The following is a 16,222-nucleotide window of genomic DNA, read 5'->3' on the forward strand; positions in this document are numbered from 1 at the left end:
AGAATTTCCAAAAGTTTTTTCTGGAAAAATTGCTAAGCTCAATGGTTTTTCTCATCACATTAGACTTAAGGCTAATGCTGTACCTAGGATACACAAAGTGAGGAACATACCAATAATTGTGAGAGATGAAGTAAAAAAGGAACTTATCAAATTACAAGATAATAGGATTATTGAGCCTGTAGAGGCTTCTGAATGGATTTCTCCATTGGTTGTGGCAAGACGTGCCAATGGAAAAATCCGCCTCCGTGTTGATTGAAGAAGCTTAAATGAAAATATAATTGTTTATCAATTTCCTTTACCTAGGATTGATGAAATGTTATCCCTTACTCGTGATTACAAATGTTTCTCCAGCATTTATTTATCATCAGCATATCATCAGATTGTTTTACATCATTCGAGCCACAGCCTAACAACTTTCTGCATGTCCTTTGGTTGTTTTCGTTTTAAACGCATGCCCTTTGGATTAGCATCTGCGGCTGCAGTATTTTAAAGATTAATGTCTCAACTTTTTGGGGATATGCCTGGTATAACCTTTTTTCAAGATTGCATTCTCATTATGGGTCGGGATACATTACAACATGATTCCAGACTTTAAAAAGTACTTGAAGTTCTCGACAAGCATGTTTTGATCCTCTTGCTTCTACATTCGTAACCACTGATGCGAGTTCCAATGGCCTGGGTAGTGTTTTGACTCAAATTTCCGAATCTAAAAAAGAAGTGATTGTTGCATTTGCATCAAGATCCCGTACACCTGCAGAACAGCAATATTCTGTGATGGAAAGGGAAACCTTAGCTGTAGTGTGGAGTCTGGAACATTTTATAAAATTTTTGTGGGGAAATAAATTCAGCGTTAGTAGTGATCATAAACCACTTACTAAGTCACTCACCACTGATGGGTTGTACAGAGCTACTGCAAGAATTGCCACACTCTCCATGCGTCTTCAAGATTATTTATTTGATATTCAATACGTTCCTGGAGCAAAAAATGTAATTGCTGACTGCTTAAGTAGACTTTCTTTACCTGTTAGCAAAATTGACTCCAGTTCTTGGAATTTTTCTGTAGCTAATATTCTTTTTTTTAATAATATTTTTATTTTGTATTTTATGGAGAAAAAAACAGAGAAAATAGAACAAGCGACAGTCCCGCAGTGCATTCCACACAGGGGGCATTGAAGAGGCATAAAGCATAGTCAAGGCGTTATAGAGAGTTACCACAGCACAGTTCGAAAGAGCAGTCCCTGAGGGCAGCAAGACAGGTGGTCAAAGTCAATCCCCTTCCAGAATCCCAGAGGAGGAGAAGCTGCTGCAAAGAAGGGGAGTGGAATCAAGGTGAGTGATTCGGTGCAGAAGATTTCCGAGGCCTCCAAGTGCCCTGTGGGCGTCGCAACAATAACGTAATTACATTACCCCACCCAACCCCCCTCCCTGCCCACCCCCCAGGTGCTGGTGACAATTACATACATTCATTCTTACATTCATATGACCGTGGTTATATCTGAAAGAGGTGGAGCGCGCGCACTGAGGATGGGCAGACTGCAGATGGTAAGCCCCGTGAGAGAAAGCGGACCAAGGGACCCCATCTGAACATGAAATTTTTGAAGTTGCCTAGAAAGATGTCCGCAACTCGTTCCACGCTCAATAATCTCCACAGTCTCGCGTGCCACAGGGATATTGCGTCCGGCTTCTTCCAGGCTGCTGCCAAGGTAAGTTTGGCCGCTCAAGACAGAGCCACAAGATCCGTTTGTCAGCTCTGGTTTGATGTTCGAGAGCTGGGTCCCGGAGACCTAGCAGGACTTGGGCCAAGGAATCAGTTAACGGGTATCCGAGAATGTCTTTGATATGGGACAGAATCTCTTCCCAGTATGGGCGGATGACCGGGCAATCCCACCAGACGTGGCGGAAGTCTCCTAACAGACCACAGCCCCTCCAACAGCGGTCCGACGAGGCTGGGAATATGCGATGTAACTTGGACGGGTACAAGTACCAATCCATAAGGGTCTTAAGATGGGCCTCCCGCAAATCTACTGAGTGATTGTGCGCCGTAATGTCTCGCCAGAGGCCCGACCACTCTTCATCTGTAATATCTCTCCCGAGAAGTTCCTCCCATTGCCCCATATAACGGGGACGGGGTGCCATAGCAGTGGTAAGCAGCAGACTATAAAGGAAGGAGGTAGCACCTCTCATAGTGTTGGTTCGCAGGATGAAGGCCTCAAATGGGGACGGAGGTCTGGTGGCTGCGTCGCTAACTCCAGATGAGGTAGCCCAGTGGAGGAGCTGGATGTGGTGAAACCGCTCAGAGGCCGGGACCCCATGATCCCTCATGCAGTTGGCAAAAGTGAGCGGCGCGGATCTGTGGAACAAGTATGTAAGGGCCCTACAGCCCCCCTCCCTCCACAGCTGAAAGGGGCCTTCCCGCATCGCCGGCGGGAAGGCCGGGTTGAAGTGTATCGGTGTAAAGGGGGATGGAAACGTAGTCCAGCGATCATCACCAGAGACTGTGTCCCAGACTTTCAGGACAGTGCTAGTGGGTGTACTGATGTATGCGTTCTGGGGTCTATACACCTTAGGTTTCCAAGCCAGGTCCCAAATGGAACTCCCTGCGACACTCCTATCCTTGTGCAGCCAGTGTTTTTCCGAGAGTTGCTGGGACCACTCCACCAGAACCCGTAGGTGCGCAGTTTTATAGTACAGGTGCATATTGGGGAAGCCCACCCCCCCCCTCCTTCCGCGGCCGCCGTAGAGTAGTGAAGGAGAAGTGCGCTCGTCCCCCCTGCCAGATGAAGCGCAGCACCAAGGACTTGAGGCGCCGGAAGAAGTCCATGTCTATCGGAATTGGAAGAGCCTGGAATAAGTATAAACATTTGGGGAGGAGAACCATCTTTAGAGCGTGGATCCTACCCAGCCACGAGATATCCTTTGGTTTCCATCGATCCAAGTCCGCCCGCACTGATGCCAGCAGCGGGGGATAGTTCGCGCAGAACCGTTTTCCTATGGAAGGCGTCAGCCGAACTCCCAGGTATGAGAGAGAGGCGGTCGCCCAAGACAGCGGTGTTAGGGGCCGCACACGCTCCACCTCAGCAGGAGGGAGAGTGAGATTGAGGATATATGATTTATCAAAGTTGACTTTGAAACCGGCCACCCCTTCAAAGCGAGATAGGACAGCTTGGATGTGTGGGAGTGAGTGAGCCGGATCCCCAACGGATAACAAAACGTCATCCGCAAACAGGGAGATTTTGTGCTGCTCACCGGTAAAGGGGAGACCCCGGATCTCCCCGTGCTCCCTCACTGCCAGTGCTAACGGCTCAATGCTCAGCGCGAAGAGCAGGGGGGAGAGGGGACAGCCCTGTCTGGTACCGCGGGAGTGCGAGAAAAAGGTGGATAGATGTCCATTAACCGCCACTCTAGAGCGGGGATCGCTATAGTTTGCCCTTATCATTGTTATAAACTTATCTGAAAAGCCAAAGGCGACCAGGGTGTGGAACAGAAATCCCCAGTCGACGCGGTCGAAGGGCTTTTCCGCGTCAAGGCCCACCAGCACTGCCGGTATGCAAAACCTATTGGTCTTTTCTATCAGGTGGATTACCCGTCTCATATTATCATGTGTCTGCCGGCCCTTGATGAAGCCGGACTGGTCCGGATGAATGAGGATCGGCATTAAGTCCTGAAGTCTACGTGCAATGATGGAAGAGTATAACTTAGCATCAATATTGAGGAGGGCTATAGGGCGGTACGAGGAGCATTTGGACGGGTCTTTCCCCGGTTTAGGAATAACGGAGATCACCGCCTCAGCCATAGAACCTGAAGTTCTCCCAGTCTCTGCCATTTCATTAAAGAGGGAGACCAAATAGTCACACACCTCTGCCGCGAACGTCTGATAGATAAGGGCGGAATAGCCATCTGGTCCCGGTGCTTTATGGAGTTTCAGGGCCCGGGTAGCATCCAGCACTTCTGTCCTGGAGATGGGGGCAGCTAAGAGATCATTCCGCTCCTTCGAGACCTGGGGTATGGGAAGATCTGCCAGATATCTCTTCTGGGCCTCATGATCGAGGGCATCCCCCGCATAAAGAGTGGCATAAAAGCGGCCAAAAAGGGCTGCCTTATCCCCATCCCGGTGTTGCAGGTCCCCTGTCGAATCCCTTTCTCTCTAGTCCTGAAGTTGGCGGGCCAAGTGCCTTCCCACTTTGTTCCCCTGAGAGTACGAGAGGTGCCGCAGCCTCAGCAGGGTGAATTCTGCTTGGTTATTGTAGTGGGCCTTCAGTTTTCCCCTGATCGCCATCAGCGGGCGAAGGGTCAGTCTAGACGGGTGCAATTTGTGCGCTCGTTCCAAAGTGGCGAGCTCCGCCTCCAGCTGCTCCCGCTCCCTCCTCCTCAGTCTATTGACATTAGCGTTGAGAGCTAGGCAGGTGCCCCGCAGTGAAGCTTTGCATGCGTCCCAGGTAGTGAATATGGACGTGTCCGAGACGGGGTTGAGGACCAGGAAGTCCCGAATGGCTTTCCGCAGTTCCTTACATGATGTGTCGTCTCGGACCAGCGCGGCTGGAAAGTACCATTTGCGCAGGCCGTCACCTTTCGCCGACCAGTGTAACCCGAGAACTAGCAAGCTTGATCAGATACATTGAGTGGAAAAACGCTGGAGTCGCGGACATCTCCCCTAAGGGCTTGGCTCAAAAAAATGTGGTCTAGGCGGGAATAGGAATGGTGGACATGAGAGAAGACGGTGTAATCCCGGGTTTGGGGGTGCAAAGAACGCCAGCCATCAATCAAGCCCAATTCACTCACCATTTGCTGCGTTTCAGTAGAGAACTGACCGGCATCAGGTCTCAGAGTACGTGAGCTATCCAGCTCCTTGTCCCAAACCAAATTAAAGTCTCCCAGAAGAAACAAGTGCCCTTCAACAAAGTCCCCAACTCTATGTAGCAGACCCTGGAGAAAGCTATTCTGTCCCACATTGGGGACATACACCACCACAAAAGTGCATAGCCTCACATGCAGCATCCCCTTAACCATCAACCAGCGGCCTTCCTTATCGCAATTACCCACATAGGCTGAAAGTGAAGGGACGCACGGAACAGAAGGGCCACCCCCCGATGTTTAGTGGAGGCAGAGGACCTGTAAATGAGGGGGAAATGTCGGTGCCTGAGGCGAAGCTCATCCTTGCGCGCCAAATGGGTCTCCTGGAGGCCCACCACATCTAGTTGATGATCATTCAGGTATTTCCAAATTTTCTGGTGCTTTTGCGGGGAGTTCAGACCTTTCACATTCCAAGTACCAATACTAAGTGGCATTGCAACACAGTGAGTCCACTCTCGCTATACCACGGCTGAGGCCCAGGTCAACAGAACACATACAGAGCACAAATTCAGAAGCAACATTCACACAAAACCACGCATTCCGGTCACCACCACCCCCTAGTGCAGCCCCCCTTCCCCATGTCCCCCCCTCCCCACTCCCTCAACACACCATCCCGGATCCCAACCCTCCCAAAAAACTGCAAGGATCCCCATCACCTTGTAAACAATGGCCAAAGGATGAACAGGATCGAACATTCGTAAAGAAGAGGGGCCTGGGGAACAGTCAGTGATTCCCCAGAAGTCCAGACCGGGGTGTCTTCCCACAAAGTACATAAGAACCCACGGTACCTGAGTCGGAGACGTCCCTCCGACACGAGCAGTTCAGCTGTCCAGGGTTCAGGCCGCTCCGGAGCTACCCTGTGACGAAGCCACCGTGACCGCGGTCACAGATGCTACTGCCGCTCCCCGCTCAAGCTGGCTGGCAGGGGGGTCCGGCCCCCCCACCGCAATCGCGGCTCCCACTCGTTGCCAGGAGGGAGAGCGCCGTCTCCGCCTTGAAGGGAACCAACCTGTTCTGCCAACAGAAGATGAGACGGAAGGGATGCCCCAGGAGTAGGCCACATTGTGATCTCGCAGAAAGGAGGTAACTGGCCGAAATTGCCGTCGCTTTTGAAGCGTCGAAGCCGCTAAGTCCTGAAAGAGCTGAGGATGATGGTTCCGAACTGTAGTGCTGGAAGCCCCCGCGCCTTCCTAAGTATGCAATCTTTCAGTTGGTAGTCGTGGATCCAAACGAGGATGTCAGGAGGGGGAGCCCCACCGTTTCTAGGTAGGCCCACCCTATGAACCCTGTCCATTTGGATTTCGTGAAGATCTTCCTCACTCAGAACCTGCAGGAAAAGGGCCTCTACATAGCCCCGCAGGTCCCCAGCCTCACCATCCCAGAGTACTGCACGAATGCGGATGTTATTCCGTCGGGACCTATTTTCCAGGTCCTCCGCGTGGTCCTGGAGGTCTAAGTTCTGTTCTGTAAGGCGGATCACGTCCTGCTGGAGCTGGTGCACCTCGTCAGCCATCCCCAAGTCATGGTCCTCCAGCGTGGCCACTCGCTCACCAATATCATCTACATCTCTCCTCATCTCGCGGAGGTCCGATGTAAGTTGGGAGCGGAGCTCCGAGATGTCTTCTTTAATAGCGGAAAACAGCTCCAGCATGAAAGCTTTAGTGGCGGGTGCTTCATCGTCCCTGGGCTTGGGTGAAGAGCTGGGGCCGGGCGACGCCGGCGGCTGGGAGCTCCTGGACGGGGCTTTGCCCGGTTTCTCCTTCCGTGGCGGTCGGTGGGACATAGCTCATATTCGACAGTTCCACCACCCCAGCGGGGGCGTCAGGGCAAAACTTAGGTGTCTGACGGGCCCTACAACAGCTACTCCCCGGCTCCGTAGGCTACGCAATCCCGGGCAGGCCCCAAGGACGAGACAGCAGGCCCCGCGCGAATCCGCAGGCTCAAGGGAAGGGCTCCCAACCCAGCTCCGCTGCACTGCCACCGCCGATGTCACAAGGGGCCGATAGCCCTGCCAGGCGGAGCTCCGCAGGGGGAGAGCGCCAGGGACGGCGCCACAACAGGCCAAGCTAATGGTGCCCCAGAGATAGTGCCAAGGGGGGGAGAAAGTCCATCCGCAGTGCCCACGATGAAGGTAGAGGCCTCGAGGAGGGAACACAGAATCAGCGCTGACACCAGGCAGAGGAAGGGGTAGTAGGCCCAAGATCCCCGTCCTCTAGTGCTGTAGTAAGCTGGGCCCGAAGAGCACTGGACCCCCGGTATCGCGCTTAGGCTCACCTCCTAGTAGGTGTTCTTTGCCGAGTTGCAGGCGGTGTCGGCGGCCCGTGCCGGCAGGCAGTCCCCCCCTCCACTACCGGCTCCCCAGGGCCACCCCGGGCGGAGCGTGTGGACCGTTCCCACGTCCCGGGCTACTCGAAAGTTCGTAGGAGGTGGCAGGGGGAGGCTCCGGTCCAAGCAGCAAGACCCCTGTGTGCCGTTCGGGAGGCGGGCTCAAGGGCGGCGTGAGGCAACAAGGTCGGGCCCGGTCCGCTCAGCGATCCCCGGCCTCGGGTAGGAGCCGGTACCGTCCAGCCGTGAACACCGGACCATCGGGCCAGCACAGGAACGGCAGCGGAGCCCTCCCGTAGGGTCCCGGCGCCCCCGGCAGCAGCCGCCGCTGTAGTGGCAGTGAGGGGGCCCGCAGTCTCCACCTCCACTCACGCAAGGCCCCGGCTCCAGCAGTCCGACCACGCTGTAGGCCCAGAAGTGCGCAGGGGCCGATCCCTCCTCCGGTGAAGCCGTGAGACCCCTCAGGCAGCGCCAGAGAAGCTCCCCACAAGCTCCGGAGCCAACGCCACTGGTCGGATCAGTCTAGGAAGGGCTCGGACAGGTGCCAGCCAAGGCTAAGGAAAGTGCTGTATCGGAGGGACGAAAAGCGCGTCTCACTCGTCCGCCATCTTGGACACGCTCCCCCGCTAATATTCTTTTTAATGAACATTCTGGCAATTGCATTTCACAAGACCAATGGTTTGAAGCAGATACCTTGGACTCTCTTTTAAATTAAGTTAAATCCAAAATTGTTAACGGTTGGAACATTCTTAACAAAAAAGATCTTGCTGATAATTTAAGACCATTTTGGGAAGTCAGGGACGAACTTACTGTCAATTACCATTTTGTTTTAAGAGGTGATAAAGTAATTCCTCCTACATCTTTAAGGGAGCGCATTATTCAATTATCACACGAAGGTCATACTGGTATCACTCGTACAAAATCAAGAGTTAAAGAGCTTTATTGGTGGCCAGGAGTTGATAGTTCTGTTGAAAAAAAGTGTTAGATCATGCATTAGTTGTGAAACATCAGATAAGTCAAAGAACATATTCAATCCTCCTTTAGGTGTAGTTCGTTCTCCAAATTTACCATGGGAAGACATTTCATTGGAAATTATGGGTCCACTCACCGGGATTGATGGTACAAATAAATATATTCTTGTTTTAGTTGACTTATTTTCCAGATGGTTTGAGCTCAGTACTGTTGATAAAATCGATACTAAACATCAGTCATCACATTTTTAGAATCTATTTTTTTTACAAGAGGGTTTTCCTGCTTCCATACTTACTGACAATGGAGTACAATTTAAATCAAATGAAATGTTAAATTTTCTTTCTGTTAATGGAATTAAACAACATTTTACTCCCTTGTATCGTCCTTCCTGCAATGGTGCTGTGGAAAGGTTAAATAGAATTACTAAAGATACCTTGCAGTTATGTAGAAATTCTAAACTATCTTGGGATGATGAACTAAAGAAAATGTTATGATCTTATAGAGTTACCCCTCATCCTTCTTTAGGCAAAAGTCCCTTTTCTCTTATGCGTTGTAGAGTTCCATTCTCTAAAACCAATCCTGGATGGATGAAGCAAAATGGAATGTTATTTTGTAATCTTGATGATGTTAAGAGTACATAAACTGGTTCTCAAGAAAAAAACAGAATGTATTATGATGCCAAACATAGTACCCGTCCATCTGATTTACAAGTTGGTCAGTGGGTTTGTTAAATATCCAAGGAAAGTACCTAAAGGGTTTAACAAATTTAGGTGTAGTTCGTTCTCCAAATTAACCATGGGAAGACATTTCATTGGAAATTATGGGTCCACTCACCGGGATTGATGGTACAAATAAATATATTCTTGTTTTAGTTGACTTATTTTCCAGATGGTTTGAGCTCAGTACTGTTGATAAAATCGATACTAAACATCAGTCATCACATTTTTAGAATCTATTTTTTTACAAGAGGGTTTTCCTGCTTCCATACTTACTGACAATGGAGTACAATTTAAATCAAATGAAATGTTAAATTTTCTTTCTGTTAATGGAATTAAACAACATTTTACTCCCTTGTATCGTCCTTCCTGCAATGGTGCTGTGGAAAGGTTAAATAGAATTACTAAAGATACCTTGCAGTTATGTAGAAATTCTAAACTATCTTGGGATGATGAACTAAAGAAAATGTTATGATCTTATAGAGTTACCCCTCATCCTTCTTTAGGCAAAAGTCCCTTTTCTCTTATGCGTTGTAGAGTTCCATTCTCTAAAACCAATCCTGGATGGATGAAGCAAAATGTAATGTTATTTTGTAATCTTGATGATGTTAAGAGTACATAAACTGGTTCTCAAGAAAAAAACAGAATGTATTATGATGCCAAACATAGTACCCGTCCATCTGATTTACAAGTTGGTCAGTGGGTTTGTTAAATATCCAAGGAAAGTACCTAAAGGGTTTAACACATTTTCTCAACCTAAGAAAAATTCCAAAATTCATCATAACACTGTCAATTTGGACGATGGTGAAACGTGGCATATGAGTCGCCTAGCTTTGGCTTGTTCATCTCTTGATGATTCACCATCTTCTTCTCAACGTTGTTCATAATCTCCATTTTGGTGTTATGATACTACTTTAGAATCATCTTCTATTCCTTGTGATCCTGTGGATGATTCTAATGATAATTCTCATGATATTCCTATCTGTAGTAGACCTTTATCTAATGTTCAAACTTCTCTTGGAAGAATTGTTAAAAGACCTGAAAGATACAATGAATATATTTATTACTAAATTTTATTATTTTTATTTTTTATTTTTTCTTTCAAACAGGGGAAGATGTGTAGTAGATAGCTCATTTATATTTATTTCATTATATTCGTAGTTTGGAGCTTTCTTAGTATTCTGTGTGCCATGTGTATTCCAAGAGAATCGGTTGAAACAGGCATTATTCAGATACTTACAATCTCTCTGGATGTTACCTACGGCTTGTCAAATGAATAAATAAAAATGTATTCATAAACTGAATGGCATTCTTCGATGTTACTACAAGCACACAGAGGAGCCGACCAGTCAGGGCAGCCAGGACGGGAGAAGCGCTGAGGCAGGGGATCACCACATGGGCTCAGCCAGCCCCCCTGGACCACACTCGGCCCCGCAAGAGTCACGTGGGCGGCACAACCAGCAATACATGGGGGCCTTGCCCTGTAGATCTAAATACCGGAAGCAGCCCGAAGGAGGGGGGTACAGGTAGTGCCCGCTTGGACAAGAAGAGAGGCTGCTGATCCCGCTTCTCAGCCAGTCGCGCTGGGAGCAATACAACGCCTAATAAGCACACTCTTCCCCCTGGAGGCTGGGGGGCAGGGGGAACAGACAGTGAACTAACCAGGCAAACGACGAGTCGAGGGCTGGAGGGCATGGCAGGACCGAGCAGTCTGAAACCTTGCACACGAATGTTGTAGCCGGGAGAGAGAGCTGACGTTCTGAAGAAGGGCTGATTGGTGTTGGCGCGCTACCAGGCTCTACCACACAACAGGGCCGCAGCAAGCAATTGGCACCGGTGAGCCCCTGCACAATCCGCTGGCGGAAGCCTTCGTAAAGCAGAGCACAATCCATCGCTGACCTGCCCAGAGCTTCCAGGTACGGCTCAAACCCTATAAGGATAGAAACGCAAGCCCACCCCCAGGAAGAGTGGCGAGGAGAGGTGCAACTGTAACATTTGAAGAAGGGGGGTGACACTGTGGCCCCAGAAAAGCAGACTATGGCAGCCGCCAAGGGGGGGGAGGGGTAAGATAGATCAGTCAAGGACATGCTACTCAAGCCACCAGCTACAAACTTCGTGGAAACAACGGAATTAATGGAGGCCGGGGAGAAGGAGACTACCCAAGATTTCTTACTACTGAGACTACCCAAGATTTCTGTGATCAAATGGCTGACTTTTTCAGGACCAAGGTCACAGAAATCTTCGACAAATTTAATAACATCACGACAGAGGAACCATCAGATAGCCTTAAGAACTCACAATTCACATCCTCCTCTCTGAATGAATTTCTCCCTCCATCACTGTCAGAAATAAAAGATCTCATTAAAACAACAATGTCGGGTTCCCCTCTGGATCCCTGCCCACCGACCATCATTAAATTAACATCTGATGTGGTACCTCCAATCCTGGAGAACATCTGCAGTACCGTCTGTGAATCAGGAATATATCCTCAAAGATGGAAAACTGCTATAATAAAGCCACTTCTAAAGAAACCCACCCTTAACACCTTGGAATTAAAAAGCTATCGCCCTATAGCAGCCCTTCCTTTTCCATCTAAAATACTTGAAAAAGTTATAAACAAACAGCTGGCTAGCTATATTGATTATAACAACCTGTTAGATAACACACAATTTGGGTTTAGGAGAGGACATGGAACGGAGACGGCGCTCATCAAGGCTTCTGAAGAGATCAGACAGATCATGGACCAGGGTGGTACGGCTGTTCTGATCTTGCTGGACCTCTCAGCGGCCTTTGACACGGTCGATCATAACATCCTGATCGACCGTGTCACAGCTATGGGCATACAGGGCAAAGCTGCGGAGCTCCTGGCTTCTTTCCTGTCTAACAGAGAACAGTCGGTAAAGATGGGGAACTTCTATTCACCCACGTTTGTGCTGCCTTGCGGAGTCCCCCAGGGATCCTCGCTAAGCCAGACACTTTTTAACATCTATGTGTCGGACTTGGCGAGGGTCATTAAAACCCATGGAATGGGAGTGACTTCGTACGCCGACGACACTCAGTTGGTGCTAGCAGTGCATAAAAATGGGATCGAAGTGGCAGCCAACTTTCAGACGGGCATGAGAGCCATCAGTCACTGGATGGACTGTAATTGTCTAAAACTAAACACCGATAAGACCGAGGTAATAGTGTTTGGAGACCTAAAACCATCTTGGTCCCCAATCTGGTGGCTACCTGAAATGGGTAATCCACCCACCCCAGTTTCAAAGGTTAGAAACCTAGGAGTGTTGTTTGACAACAAACTAAGTTTCACCAATCATGCCAATGCAGTAGTCTCCTCTTCCTTTTTCACGCTACGAAAAGTGAAAAAGTTGCTACCTTACCTTCCCCTGTCGGCAGGGAAAACCCTTATGTCCTCCTTGGTATTATCCAAGGTGGACTACTGTAACAGGCTTCTGCTGAATGCTCAGGAGCAGGTCTTTAAAAAGCTACAAATGGTGCAGAATGCCGCTGCATGAATTTTGACCAAAACTCCCAAGTTCGCATCCATCTCCTCCATCGTTTACCAACTACACTGGCTCCCAGTAAAAAAGAGAACCAAATTCAAGGCTTTGTGTATTATATACAAAGCACTGAACAGCCAAGGACCTGACTTTTTTAGGGAATCACTGCAGGTCTATGTCCCTAAGAGAGCGTTAAGATCTGCCTCATCCGCATCTCTATGCATTCAACGGGTGAGAACAGTTACATGGGGAGACAGACGCTTCTTGGTGGCTGCCTCGAAGCTCTGGAATACCTTGCCCCACCATATAAAAAGCAGCTCTTCACTGATGATTTTTAGAAAGCAAGTGAAGACCTGGCTATTCATTCAATAATGCACAGGAGGTGCCTCTCTGTCTGCGTAGCGCCGAGACACCATTCGTGGTATTTGTTTGCGCTTTATAAGTTTAGAAAATAAATAAGGAGGCCCCACTCACTCGCGCATTCATAGAGACCCTATTCGCTTCGCTCATGGACTATGGCAGAGAGGTATGGAAGGTCGTTGACTCCATAGGAGACAGGGTGGATACCCTAGAAACTCAAAGCTTGAATAGGGCCGAAGAGATCGAACTGCTGCAACAGATCTGTTTGAAAGACCAGCACCTAGATCTCCAGGCACATGCGGAGGACTTGGAGAACTGGTCTAGGCGCAACAACATCAGCATTCGCAATATCCCTTGTGGAGCAAATGGCCAGAATGTTCAGCTTTTGTGATGGGCCTCTTTCGCTCGATCCTCGACACACCAGAGGAAATGAAGATCAAGCTGGACCGTACCCATTGGGTGGGGCCTGGGAGACTCTCTCCAGCCTCCCCCCAGACATTCTCACATGCGTACATGACTTCAAATTGAAAGAGCAACTACTGCAGGCAGCAAGAGATCGGGTCACTCTACAAAACCAGGGGCATCGGCCTCTCCTGTTCCAGGACCTAGCTGCTTCAACCATTCAGAGGAGAAGAGTTTTCAGGCCTGTCACCATGCATCTTCTGGCTTATCTTCCGCCTCAACGGAAAGGTCCAACAGGTTCACTCAGTCAAAGAGGCCTGCTAAATGCTGAACATTACAGAGGACACTAAGGATAGCCAGATATCGCCAAAAGAGGTGGGAAAAGGCCACCGTCTAGGGGCTGGAAGACGGTGGGTGCCGACCCTCAAACTACACCTGACCCAGAAACTATTGCTAGAGAAAGACACGCAGTCCTGGCATCACTGTTAGAGGACTCTGCTGGCCCAGTCTGAAGCTGCAGAGGTCTGAGCTGGTATAGACTGGCACCTCCTACACAAGTTTCTAGACAGGCGTTTCCACGCTTTCACACCAGGCCGCGATCTGGTGGGAGCGGGCGATCTGGCAAACTGAAACTCTTCCACCCCCTTCCAGTGGGAATGAACTCCCAGAACATTCCAGATTTTCTTTGTTGTGTTTTGTTTATTCATTGTATTGTATTGGGGTTGTTACTTAGATTGGGAACCTCTTCCCGACACTCTCGCAGCATTCACACCACGATACCCAGAAGTAAGACCGACGACACATAATGTTGGCTTCTAAACAATACCATGAGGCATCCCACCGTAGATTCACAGCTCTTCCCTTTAGGTTCCATGTGATGACCCGGCCCCTTAAGATCATAACCCTGAATGTTAAATGATTGAACAACCCCACCAAACGCCGGGCCATACTGTCGTACCTAGAGCGCTCGGGCGCCCACATCTGCCTACTGCAAGAGATCCATCTCCTTGCAGGGGATGAACACCGACTGCGCATGCATGCTTTCCCAAATCAGTTCTTCTCCACTCTTTCCACAAAGAAAGCTGGTGTGGCCATCCTAGTATTTAATAAGTTTCCCAGGAAGATAGGACCAAGACGAGCTGAAAGGGCAGTTTCTAGCCAACTCCTTCTCTATTGGACCACAGACACTCACGGTAGGGTCAGTGTATGCCCCCAATGAAGGTCTGGAGAAATTATTGACGACTGTAGTGCAGGAAGTGAGTGCTTCCCCTGACCGTGTGATTCTCCTAGATGGGGACTTAAATATAGTGTTTGACAGCGCGTTACATAGATCGACCCAGAGCGGCGGGAAGACAGGGGCCCTTTCTGACGAGGGGAAGGCGATATTTACCTCCGCGGGACTGGCTGACATGTTTAGGGAGGCTCATCCAACCTCGCAGGAATACTATTTCTATTCACACTCCCACAATACATGCGCAAGAATTTATTACTTTCTGGGCGCGGCTAGCCTGATAGCTCATGCCACGCAAATAGATATTCAACCACGTACCCTGTCGGACCACTTGGCAATCGTCCTCGCTCTTTCACTGCCACTGGGTCAAGCGGCTCCCCGCACTTGGCGTCTTTGAGACATGATGCTGCACAGGCCATAGGGGATTCAACAGGTCTCGCTAGCACTACATGACTACTTGGCAGTGAATGACACTCCCAAAACAGTTAGCCACTCTCAGAGATGCTCTAAAAGCAGCGGTGAGGGGAGAATTCATCGCCATCACGGCCTTGGACAACAAGATGCGTAGAGAAAAAAGAAAACTTCTGATGCAGCAGGAGCTAGAGCATATTCCCCAGAGGAAGGGGGCCCGAGGGTCTGGAAACAACTGGAAGCAATGTGCTCACAGTTGTCTGCGCTTGATCTAGACCGAGCGGAATACACAGCACTTAAACTCCGCCATCATTTCTATACAGGGGCGGATAGGGCAGGGAGACTGTTAGCTTACAGGCTGCGAGCACAGAGACAGGCATCCACTATTGACTCAGTGATCCCCCCAGTGTAGAGGAGATAGCCACTTGTATGAGGACATATACTCCGCCAAGATCTCTCCCCACAGGCCCAAGTGCAATATCTTCAGGGCGCTCCCAACTCGAGAGTCACCTCTGAACAGGCGGCGGAGATTGCAGCCCCGATTAGGGTCAAGGAGGTAATCTCGGCCATCGCCAGGCTTAAACCGCTAAAATACCCTGGGCCAGATGGCTTCACCACAGCGTTCTACAAACCTTTCTGTCCAATACTGGCTCCTGTCCTCACTAGAGTGTACAACACTCTCGGGACATCTTCGGCCCTACCCAGGTCGATGCTGGGGGCATCAGTGATTGTCATCCCCAAAGACTTGAAAGATAGGCATCAATGTGCCTCATAAAGGCCTATATCACTCCTCAATATTGAATTTAAGCGTTTTACAGGAGTTCTCGCTTCTCAAATGTCACTACTGCTGACCGGGCTAACAGACCCAGATCAGTCGGGCTTTGTACCTGGTCGCCAATGCGCGGACGACACAAAACGCATACTTCATATAATTGACACAGCACTGCGTTTTGACACAGAACGCCTGCTCCTGTCCATAGATGCAGAGAAAGCGTTCGACAGGGTGAACTGGTCGTATCTACAGGCGACATTGCAGCATTTTGGCTTTCCAGCGAGATTCATCCCCTGGATTATCAGTGCCTATACGAACTGTAGCCTCTGTTCAAAATAACGGATACACCTCTCCTCCATTTTACATACAGAGAGAGTCCAGGCAGGGCTGCTCCCTCTCCCCCTTGCTTTTTGCCCTATACATGGACCCAATGGCGCAGCATATTTGGGATAACCCGCTTGTCTCTGGCATACGCTTTGGTGGACACACACGCTCAGTATGTATGCAGATGACATTATTGTGACATTAGAAAACCCCAAATCTCAGTCCCGGCTGTCCTCGAGGAACTGGGACGATTCTTCTAAGTGGCAGGATTCAAAATCAATGTCCACAAATCACAGGCTCTAAATCTCACGTTGAAACCGCCCACACTTAGCTCCTTAAAAAGCGTGCTTCCTATACA

The 16,222-nt window shown here is 49.4% G+C and overlaps 1 long non-coding RNA gene across 1 annotated transcript in view; it reads right to left on the reverse strand.

Annotated features, from left to right (window-relative positions):
* Positions 1-8,100: 8,100 nt before the first annotated feature.
* The window catches only part of LOC144822473 (uncharacterized), a 100,030-nt gene continuing 91,908 nt past the window's right edge, over positions 8,101-16,222 (reverse strand). The window contains exon 2 of the long non-coding RNA XR_013608627.1: positions 8,101-9,902. This is a non-coding gene — a long non-coding RNA (uncharacterized LOC144822473). The remainder of the gene's footprint in view (positions 9,903-16,222) is intronic.

The sequence above is a fragment of the Lissotriton helveticus genome, chromosome 1_1 (genome assembly GCF_964261635.1).
Source record: "Lissotriton helveticus chromosome 1_1, aLisHel1.1, whole genome shotgun sequence".
NCBI lineage: Eukaryota > Metazoa > Chordata > Amphibia > Caudata > Salamandridae > Lissotriton > Lissotriton helveticus.